Source organism: Falco biarmicus, chromosome Z (genome assembly GCF_023638135.1).
Source record: "Falco biarmicus isolate bFalBia1 chromosome Z, bFalBia1.pri, whole genome shotgun sequence".
Lineage (NCBI taxonomy): Eukaryota > Metazoa > Chordata > Aves > Falconiformes > Falconidae > Falco > Falco biarmicus.
In genome coordinates, this window is record NC_079311.1 from 47,829,133 (window position 1) to 47,841,458 (window position 12,326).

Genomic DNA, 12,326 nt, shown 5'->3' on the forward strand with positions numbered 1-12,326 from the left:
AACTTCTTTGGATTCAAACCCCACACTGTAAGTAAGGGCAGGTGAGGGATTCACTGCAAAACTGCACTGATGCTCTGAACTAAGCTAAACCATTATATAGATATCCAAGGAGGTGTCAGCTGTGCAAGGGCCAAAGAAAGAGTAGCAGGGACACACAATAGCAGAATTACAAAAAGCCAAACAGCAGCAGCATTTTTGATGCAGTGCTAGGTACCCTCAACCTCGTTCTACCCCGTAGGAAGCCTTCTGTTTCTATTTTCCTTGCTAACTAGCAAAGATAATCAGATAAGGTATCCCTCTCATGAAATACAGCTACTAAACCCAGAAATCTTGTCTCTGAGAATTCAAAAGGCCTGTGAATAAAATTCACCAGGGATGGAGGAAGACCACTGACAACTCATCCCTAGAGGAAAGAAGATATTTGAGGACATCTTAATCACATAGCTAAAGAATCAGTAGAAATCGCCACATTTAGCAAAACTACAGGCCATCTGTAAGGACTCATCTTGCAAAAATTCAAGCCATTTTTTGAAAAATATAGTCTGCTTGCCTATTTAGTTATCAAGTAGGAGTTTATACGGGTCTAAAAGGCCTTTTGTTTCTTCATCAGATTTAATCTAGTTTCCATCTACCCTTCTATAAACTTACAAAGCAAAATCTCCAACAGATTTTTAGTAGGTAATTTTTCCTTTTTTTTCCACCATCATATGCTGTAAAAAGTATTAAACTCTCTCTTTATCTATATGTTTGATGATAAAGTAAAACAAAAAAAAACAGAAGCTGGAATGTTTTCTAGAAGGGAATGGGCTATGAATTGTTGATTAAAGAAACAGATTGGGTACTTAGCTCTTCCCCATTTGCTGGTAATTTTGTTGATAAATATGTCCATTATCAATCTAGTTCCTCGAATATCCTCATACACTTTAAATGGAGAGTTTAATGTATGTAAAAAAAAATATCTTTGTATTGCATTGTTATGCAAGATGAAGACAGAGTGAGGAAAAATACTGAAAACAAAAGGGAACCTGATACATTTTAAGTAGATCAACAGTGTTTGAGTCTTCCTTATCTCCTTGGAAGTGCTCAGAAAAATCATAGTAGATTCCACCCTGAAAAAATTTATACTCTGCTCTTAGAATAATAAAAAGTCAAGAGAGTAAACATTGAGTGGAGAGGCAATGCTAGGTCAAACACACACTTACACAACTATGCTTTGGAAGCCTCTGTGGCTTTTCTGATTATTCAGAATCAGCTATTCCAATTACTTTAAAGTTATTTCAACTAGCTATTTTGTTCTCCATTAATTTTTTGTAAGTGTTGATATGTTGTAGAGTCAGAGGCTGCAAGTCGTCAGTTATCCACAAGGGATTCTTATACTTTTTAGGTGTTGCACCTCAGTCAAGACATTGGCACCACAGATCCATGACGGTGTATAACAATATAACAGTGCCAGGTAGGGGAGTGAAGAGAATTAGCATGGGTAACAAGCAGCACAAACAGGCAATAAGGCAGTCTAAACCTGCTAAGAAGCAGGTGCATTATTCCACACTTTCATAATGTAGCTGTAACAATGCTGTTAGGTGAGTTAGCTTCTTCAGAGATTACTAGGAAATCTGTGCAAACCTGAGAATTAAAATACACTGAAACAAACATGGGCACTCTCACTGTTAGAAGGAGAACACTGTATAGGTGTGTGCAAAGCAGAGAAAAATAAATTTGCTTTGCTTTTTGCATAGGCCAGTGAAGCTCTGTCCTTTTTACTCTTTGATTGCCTTAGCCACTGACTATTATCTATATCTGTTTTATTAACAGTAGAAATTTGCTAATGACTGGTAAACTCAACAAAAAAGTACTAATACCATGTGATGTCTCCTCAGCAGACCAATTACCCCAAGAGTTGAATGTTCAGTGCTGTTGTCACCAAAATCAGGACTAAGAAATCTCCTTAGCACCAATGCAGCATTAAGAAGCAGGCATTCCTTTATTGCAGCACTGGATGAACCGGGGTTCATTCCACCTAATGTGCATGCCGTATGTTACTTTTAGACAAGACTATATAGACCATACATATGTTTATGCATTACATTTCTTGGAAGAGTCTCATTCATTCATTTCCCAAGAACAGGTGGTACTGTGTTAATTAAGTATCGTGCATGCTCCTTACAGGTGCTTAAGAAAACTTCCGGTGGTCTCTAACAACAGCTGACCCTCTAGTTACAGTTGAATGAGAATTGAACCTCAATTACCTTTCCCTATATGGACTTGTCTTGACAGTTCAACTTATTTTGGCAAGTTTGGTTTCAGATGCAGCTTCTCAGGAAGATCTTTTGTTTTACTTCTTTCTTGGAACTACTGTCTAACCTTCCTTTAACATTTAAATAATGTTGCACAACTACTGTTTGATGGTGATTACCTATTATACCAAAGTGGACAGTACATGGTGACACTGCTGGTAGTAGTTTGAAGGCCACAGTCAGGAAAAGTCAAAATGCTTTAGACATCACAGGTCTATCTGTGGGTGCAATATCTGCTGACTTTACCAGAAAGTTCTTATTTCATAATTATGCTACTTACAGAAATAGACATGCAGTGCAGAAAGACCAGAAGTAACCTCATTATACTTCTCACAATATAAAGCTTGCAAATACAGCTATGGTAGATACTCATTTGAGCTCTACTTCCTGTGCTGGTTATACGCTTCGACTGGGAGCAATGACAGTATATTCTCATGTCACAGAAATGAAGAATCAAATCAACTTTACACAGGTAGTCAAATTTTTCATCTGCAAACACAGCTGGCTTCCCAGGCTTCCCTTCATCTGCATTTCAATCTCTGCAGTCCTGATTATCACAGAGGGAAAGAGTTTAGCTGTAACTCCACTTACCCTGACATGGAGTAACTATCCTTCAGGTCTTTTTGCATGATAGCTGCAGGCTATTGTTGCTTTTAAGACAGAGGAACTTCACAACAGTAAAACCAACCCTTTGTTTACCATTTTTTTTAGCCTTCTTCAAGTCACAGCCCTCCCACTTGTTAAACTGACTCAAGCCCCATTTACCAGTTGAATGGGTCTCTTAGGTGCAAAACACAGGCAAATTTAGTTCCACCTTGCAAAGACTCAAAGGGATACTGCTGCACATGCCTACAATTTACCTAGCCAATGTTGCCACCCATAAGAAATCAAGGGAAAGAGCTAGAAATTAGAAAGTAATCAAGTCAAAGCCTCATTTTAAGGAAGACCAGAACTGCATGCAGCACAGGACAGGGGTAACAGCTTCCCAAGAAGCTGTCTGCAGACAGGGTGTAGGAACTGCCTATGAGGGATGCTTTACTGCTATTGTCCAAGGCCAGAGGGTATAATTAAAATGTATAGAAGTCTAAAAACATTTTGAAACATAGATTCCTGACAATTATATCGTATACATTCAGATTCAGTTCAATGAATAGCCTAGAAGCTTCAGTTCATAACTCTGTTCTGGAATCAATAGTAGTTCTGGCTGCACAAGATTTGCAGGATATTGATGTTCATTACTGATACTGCTGTTTGTTACTGTAAAGATGTTTTAAAAGTAAGGGAAAAGAATAGTATGTTGATCTTTTTGTCACTGAACAGTATCTAAGTGTCCAACAAGCACCTCAGTGTCCCAATCATATCAAAGTAACTTTGCCAGATGTTGAATCAAAGGAAAATTTTGTTCACCAATTATTTTTTTTTCTATAAATAACTACTAAGGACATTTATCTTCAGTGAGGCACTGCTGCTGTATCTAACCCCCACCCCTTCTGTAATCTTCTGCAGTATTTGTTGTCAGGAGACATAGCCTGGAAATTCATGTCTTTTCTAACTGGTTCAGAGAAAGACAGTAGCACGAGACTGAGAATTTAAAATTACTTCTTCCTTAGTGTGGAAAAACAAAGTAGAGACCAACAAATATATTCTCATTATAATCTGTCAGCACTCGGGTATGCTATGAAGCATACTAAAACCGAGACACATTTAAATGCAATTCTGCTTAATAGAAGACAAAGATTTATGTGTATGAATTTGTAAAACATATCTAGCTACAGAAGATTTTCAGTTACTATTACTTTTAGAGCTTCTTTGGCATATTTTTCACAGAATGCAAATAAAAAAAAAAAAACAAAAGAAAAAATACAGTAAGTGTGGAGGAAAAGCTTCAGGAAAAATACATCACATTGGAGCTGGAGCAGTTGATTTATCTAAACATTGCACAATGTTTTTAAGATGGGTTTAAAATTAATGGCAAGAGACTAAGCATCAATCTAAGCTTAATGTTCCTGTGATCACTTTAAATGAACATGTGAATTTCTTTTTAGCTAATAAGCAGATGCAAGAATTCCATGCCACAAAGCCCAAAATATTTGCATCCTCTCCAGGTGGAAAAGCAAACTGAAAATGTAAAATCTGGAATAGAAGTATGGAAAGAAAAGAAAAGAAAAGAAAAGAAAAGAAAAGAAAAGAAAAGAAAAGAAAAGAAAAGAAAAGAAAAGAAAAGAAAAGAAAAGAAAAGAAAAGAAAAGAAAAGAAAAGAAAAGAAAAGAAAAGAAAAGAAAAGAAAAGAAAAGAAAAGAAAAGAAAAGAAAAGAAAAGAAAAGAAAAGAAAAGAAAAGAAAAAAAAGATGTAAAAGTTTTTGAGATATCAGTGTTTCAACTGAAATCAAAAGATCCAAAAAGATTTGTATCAAATTAATGCTGATGCTATATTTCTTTATAAAGGCACACTTTTCATTCAGAATTGCAGTTCAGAAGCCTTTGTCCTTTCTTTATGTGCCATATACACTAAAACATATTCCATCTTCAGTAACCAGGTCCACAAAACAATAGACAACACGGTCGGGGGATCTCCCACTACCTTTATCAATGACAGAAATACTATTTCCAGTGGCACAGTCTAGATCTCAGTCACAGTTGTCACAAGGGAGTGAACAAAAATGAAATCCCACCTGTGCTGAGATGATGTGCAGCAAAATATCAGGAATAATTGTTAAAAAGATTATATATACTTAAATATGTGTATACGTATATATGTATATGAGTTTATACACATACGTATACATATATGTATAAGTGTATAGACACACGTGTACATACACGTATATCTATATGCACTAAACTACTTCAGATGAAACATTTTCTGCAATGTCTTTCAATGGTAAGTTGCTGTTTATTGAGAACCCTACAACAAGAATTACTTAACTGATATAAAGCTCCTAAAAATTTTCACTAGCAGAACATCTATTTAACTGTTTGTTCATGGAGATTGTAGACATCAGGACAATTTCTACATACAGCATACAGAATTACATGCCCACCCTTAGAAATCCCTGAATGAGAGGACTTAGAAACATCCAAAGGTAACTCACTTATGATTTGAAGTCTGTAAAAATACCATTGTTTGCAAAACATTCTGCATATATTAAAGGATATCATACCATCATACAAAAAAAATAATTTTGCAACTTGTTTTCTAGTCTTTAAATTCATGAGTTATTGCTGCACTCACAAACCAAAGGAGGACTGGGAGGAGTGAAAGTCATCCTTGATGAATCTATGAAACACTCTGCAACAGACAGCCCCAAATTGTAAGGATGTTTAACATGTGCCCATGCAAAGAGCAGATGGGTTCAGGGGGTTTAGACACACATCTAAGGAATGTTTGGCCAACTGTGGAGAAGATCACCACAATGCAAAGGTGATGAAAGAAAGCAGCTTGCAACTCTGCCTGAACTCTGTGATCTGTGGATGTAGCCAGATGGCTTTTGACAGAAAGACAACAGGGGCAGGCAGAAGTCAGACAGAGACCATATGTGGTGTTGTAGAACCGCTTTGTTTATTCGTACCATCATCTCCAGGGGCCTCAGGAAATCATCAGACAAAAAGAAATACTGGAGCTGTGATACCTAGCTGGCTGAATTTAGTGGCTAATGTTCTTGCTCTCTAGATAAGCGTTGAAGAGGTCAGACACTGGCTGACCCACGAGAAGGAAAAACAACCAGGATTTTCATGAACTAAATAAGTCTTCACTGAAGAACTGTCTGCAGGTTGCCAGTTTATATAGTCTTCCTGCAATGCAAATCAGCTGGAAACATGCTTTGCTAGCTCACAGGATGCAATATGTGCTAACACAAATTTTGAGCCTTTAATGAAATTGCAAAATGTCTTGTATGTGGTAGAAAGCTTCTGCAGAAGGATTTCTGTACAAGCTGTAGGAACTATTTCCCTCCATATGAAGTGAGAGGGCAGTTGGTCTGCAAACTGTGAAGCTGCAGAGTAATATTGCAGGAAACCTCTCTTAGTCCTTTTGGGAACCTCCAGCTGAATCTAGATAATAGGACAAATATTAAAACAGAAATTAGAGAAGAGGAACTTGTAAGTGATGGTTTAACAGCTACATACATATTTCCCAGTATCTGAGAAGATTGATAATGAGATCACAAGCAGAATTTGTCAGTGGCCAAACTGTGGGTTAGAAATGAAATGGTGAGCCTCATTTTATGATCCTGGAAAAATTTAGATGAAGATTTTCAAGTGAAGAATTACAAACACTTCAGAACTTCAAGAACTGCCCCTCGTGTAATGTAAGAAAGCTGAAAAGTGGTGTTTGGTGTTCAGATTGCCTGCATGTGATATCATGTGCCCTACTTAATTAAGCTTCAAGCAAACTCCCCAGAACATCACTGTATCTGGAATTTAAAAGATACATGAGCTGTTTATTAAAGAAGTACACACAGGCTAACTCTTCCAGACAGATACTAGAGATCACGGTGGCTGAGGCTCTTTTCAGATACAGTTGCAGTACTATTATTTAGTAAGTCATTGAAACTTCAGATTTTCCCTGTTATCTCTTAAATTTATACTTTCATTGTCCATACTCATATACCGAGAATAATTTTAAAAATCTCCATTCATTTTTTAGAATTCATTAGCAACTTCAATCTTTATTGCTTATGTTATCCCTCAGGCGGGCTCGTTACCCGGTGTGCAGTGCCAATTCACACAGAGTCCAGATATTTCTATTCCTTTATTCTAGTTTATGCAAAGTAGGGAGCTAGGTCTCAACCCACAGATGCCTAGCTCCCCAGCTGTCAAAACTTAACACTATTTATACAGTTTAGCATACAAAGACATCAGCCCTCATTGGTTACAAGTTACCCTGTTCCTTCATTACTTAATACTCAGTTTCCTATTTGTCAAACAATTCTCTTGTTTCTCATGTAAATTAGTTTGCATGCTCAGCGTCAACTTCTTTTGGGTCTGGGTGATCTCTTCAGTCAGTGGTCAATGAGTCGGTGGTCTCCACCTTGCCCTGCCAGATTTACCTTTACCCTAGTTTTTGCTGAGTTCATTCCTCATGGTGAACTTCCAGTCAGCTCATCTATCTTGTGGGGGTGCTTCCCTTTGAAGTTGTTCTTCTGGATAAAGGATTTATCAGTGCTCAATGAAGTGCTTAGCAGGATATATAAAAATGCTTACATCTTGAATTAATGATTAACAACTAATTTGTTTCAATTGCATTAAAGTCAAACTCCTAATAGTACATTTGATTTTAGTAATCATTCCCTTAATCATTTGATGTCACTTATGCCACAAAGCAGTATGAATACTTCTGTATGAATGTACAAGTATGAATACTTGGAAACTAAAAAAGAAAAATATCTATTCATATAAGTCTCATCCTGGGACAATGTCTTGAAACAAAGTGACAGAAGAAGAAGACCCTACAGTATGAGGAGGAAGTATTTTGCTTCAATTGTGTTTTACTGATTAGTGAAACTTGTTTAGGCAGTGTTATAACTCACTTAGTTTCCAGGACTTAATTTCAAAGGCACAGACAGTTTACGGGTGAAAACAAAAGGTTTAAACACAATTAATAATCAATGCATCTGACAGGAAAGGGTCTAGGTTGTCTGAGGTCAGTCTTTGGTCTGTTGCAGCACTTCGTCTTCAGGCTCACCAGCTAGGTCATTTGAGCTGGAGCAGCAAGGTGACCCTGAAGGATACACACACCATTGGATACATCATTGCAGCACACAAACACATCAGTCATCAAAAGGAAGCAAAGGGAACCATGTAAAAGCTATCTCAAAAGATAAGTCATGCTGAACTGATGGACGAAATTTGCTTTTGTACAGGTCAGACAAAAAATCAATGGGTCAGCTATGGAGTTCTCTTACCTAATACCCTATCTCCCTCCCAGCTCTCTGTTTCAGAGCAAAGTGGTTCACAATTTTCTTGAAACACGTATTATGAATTTGAGCTGGCTTCAAGTCCCTCAGATGCTGCCCTGGCTCAAGCAGCTTTTCCCATTCTTTTACACTACTGCTGAGTGTGGTCATTTTTGCAGAATAAAAGATCTAATCGGTTAGAGGATTTCAAGCAAAAATGCAAGAAGCACCTGGGGAAGATGGTAAGTCATACTGACCAAAGTAGGCTAGATGGGGTGGCAGGCATGTATTCTGGAGCAAGAAGACTGTTAAACTGAAGTCCGGTTCTGTAATACGGGGTAACCTTCAGTCAAAGGTTAACATGGTTATGAATCTTTAAACTGTGCTACTCAGGCAGACTTTGGTCACAGAAGTTTCTCGTGATCGAGAACTACTTTTTTTCCAGAACTTCCCATCAATCCTGTATTGCCAGCTTAAGATCTGTAGTCCTGATATGCAGAAGTTTCAACCAGCATCACCTCCCATTGACATGGGAATAGGACAGAATGAAAGGGAAAGGCAGGTGTTAGCACTATCGGCTGAGAGTAGTGTCTCCAGATAGAATCTGAAAGTGGAGGTTTCCCAGACATTGGCTGTATTTGGAAATAAAATCTGCAATGACTCCTTTTTAGCATTTATCTTTTTGCACAGACTTCAACAGGTTCCTGAGAAAAAAGTAGAAGGGAAGAGAATTTACATGTGAAGGCCTGGGGCACAGCAACATGCAGTAAGTACTTGATATGCACCAGCACTCATCCTGGCATGCACAGAATGAAACAGCGAGGTACAATCAGCAGTGTATTTATGCAGCCAACAGGAAACATGGGAACGGGTCACCTGCCACCAACAGGGAAGACATACACAGCCAAGTTCAAGGTGTAATAGGCCTACCAGAGTTAGACTTGTACCATTAGAGACTCAGAACAAGGAAGAATATGTGAGGTGACACAAACCTTTTTTCAAGAAACAGGTCTCTTTTCCATCCCCCTGATACAGGAAAGCAAAAAGGAATATGCATTCTTTGGTAAGACAAAAATCTAGTGGGGATGACCTGATACAATTATTTTGCACAGAAGACAGACTAGAATAATGAGGCAATTGTTTCTCTAGTAGGTCCAGAAAGGACACCAAAAGATTTGAAACACAAGAAATGTGCAACGTATATCAAAAAACTAATTCTACCTCTGGACTTAATATTAAATTGCAACTAACAGTTTAGGAAGGACACTTTCCCTGCAGAGGACTGTATCAAGAATTGATACAAGGTATATCAAGCACATCTAGATTTTCTTATGCTTGTAGGTATTAGTACTAGAAAAACTGGATTTAGAATCATTAATTTTGCTGAAAATCTCCAGGGAAAAGAAAGCCATTAAAGGACACTTTGCAGATTAAGACAATATTTCTTGGCATTTTGGATGTGCTATCAGATCACTGAAAAAAAATAATTATTTGCTCATATACAAAATACAGTGTCAGTAGACCATATATGGCAACCTTCCTATCGAGAAAGTGCCCAAAACGGACAAGGTGCTTCAATCCACAATGTAGCTGGGAATATTTGGAAAAGGAAAGGAACCACTTTCCAATTTATATGTTCGAATTACCATCCAACATACACAAAAATTAAAAATAAACAAACTGGTGTGATCTAGAAATGCACTCCAAATCTAAGGTAAACAGCAATAGCAGTAATTGTCTTCCCATCTAGTCCCTCATATGGCACAGCTCACAAGCTCTCCATAGCAAGCCCACTTACTACTGTGATGTACAATTCAACAGCAAAATACTGTGAAAATTAGAGCACCTTCATAAGGTCTTTTGGTATTTAATTCACTGCCTTGGATATGAGTCAGGTCAGAGAGAGTTGCATGCCATACTAACACAAGTAAAACTTGTTGCTGAGAACTCAACAGCGTGACTCAGAAGATATAGAGAAAGTAATTACCTAAAAGAGCCAGCAACCAAGGTAGAGAATGGTATTCCAAAGCTTACTCACAAGACTGGCAAAGAATTACTGAACCATCACAAGATCTGGGAGTTAGGAAAAGGACAACAGCATTCTATGTAAAGAAAGTCTGAAAAACCTGAATGACTGAAGAAAAACTAAATGCTATGTTGAAAATAACAAAACAGTATGAACTAGCTGAAAATTGTTAATAACTATTGAAGACCACAACAAGCACATAACAGGTTTCTATACAAGATTATTAAACTCTTCTGGGGTTAATGTTAATGACCAAAAGTCTCAAATCAAACACATCAGCAACTGAGCCTCTTGTAGTTGTTAGATTAGAGATTAAAGACACAAAACAGGTATGCTCTACTGTCTGAAAAAGGAAAAATCTAACAGACATATTCATGTCTTGACATATTTAATTTTAATGAGAAATTCTAGTATAATGGTTGGCAAAATGTCTCCTATCATGAAAAATGAGCCAGTGGCACCCCAGCCATGCATATGATGCAATCAAGAAACATCACTTGCAATAGTAGACAGATAAGACCAGGACTGTTTCTGCCCTAGGTGTGTATAGGTGTGCTACATGCTTGTGGATGCAGAGCAAAACTGCACAGCAGCATGAGCAAAAGCCACAGGCAACAGAGAGAAGCCTACTACATCTTGAAATGTGATTGCAGTACTTCAGCATCCTCACTAACTCCTCAGCTGCCTAAAAGCCATAGCCATGCCTAATGAAAGGCAAAGGGAGCCAAGACTAGCCACAGTTCCAACAAACATGCTTTAGAAAAGGAAGAGATCAAACAAAATCAAAGCAAGAACACTGTTTAAAGCTCTAGTCTCTGGAAAAGTTTGAAAGAAGTTATTGGAGCAATCTGCCAAAGAGAGAAGGGGCAAGATACATACACACCGAGGTGTAGTCACCAAGCAACATGGCAGTCCTGCTGTAAGTGTGAGAGACAATCCAAACCCACAGTGTGGAAATTTTACACTGGTAGTAAGCAGAGCCTTTGTAACTGCTACCTTAAACTATTTTTGATTACAGATTTGTTGTACTGTAATTAAATATTATCAGACTGTTACATCATCTTTTTAATATAGATAGAAGATGATTCTCAGATGATTTTTAGATACTGCCCTCATTCTGTGTGCACTGAGCTTTCTGGAAAACTTACTTTCATGTGGGAATTCCAGGAATTGCCCAGAATTAAATCAACTGAATTCTACAAGGGAAAGGCAATACAAAGAGGTAGATTTGTGGGCTGTCTGCTGCATGGAAACCTGTTTTAATCCTACATGGGTATTAGTTATGACTTCTTTGGATGGGATATCTTGTTTGAGTGGACTTCCAGGAATACTTTCCAGTTTGATCAGGTAGTATTCCTGGCTAGAAGCATAACTCAGTGTATTTACTTGGTAAGATACTATGATAGATAGTATGGCGTTTTCTAGTCAAACCAGTAGACAATATTTCCCAGGAAGAGAGGTCAGCAGTAATGTACTACATTAGTGGTAGAGTAGAGCATCTCGTACTTTTCTTGAGCAGTAGGATATGAGTCTTGGACCAAGAGGTGTACTAGCTAATGAAGTAACATTTTTCTGTATGTATTCTACATGCTCATTACAAGTACAGTCACTTGAGACTGTACGTATGCAAGTCTTGTCAAAAGAAAACCTGTAAGACCAGCTCTGGCTGCAAATTTTTTTCTTTGAAAGATTTTGGAAGGCAAAAGGAACCTTATGTTATAACATAACTGCTTCTTTGTAGGTGATGGTTTTCCAGGCAAACAGAAATGAACAGGGCAGTAAATCAATGTTGAAGTTCAGTATTCAGTACAAGTAGTAGCCAACAGGAAAGTGATTTCTGAAATGAGCATAACACAAAAATCAGTCCTGTTTTTCTTGTAAGCAGAGGAGTCCAAACCTTGCTTATCTGACCTTCATTAATTTCTCTGATGCCCTCATTTGCTCCTTCCATTTCCTAGCAAGGATCATGCTGAAACTGCAGGAGACTGTCACTAAGGTATCATCAGTGTTACAGAACATGCTCCAGCATACTCAAACACTACCAAGCACAAATATCAGTCATCAAAATCATATAGCAAATTAGAATAATAGAATCATTTAGGTGGAAAAGAC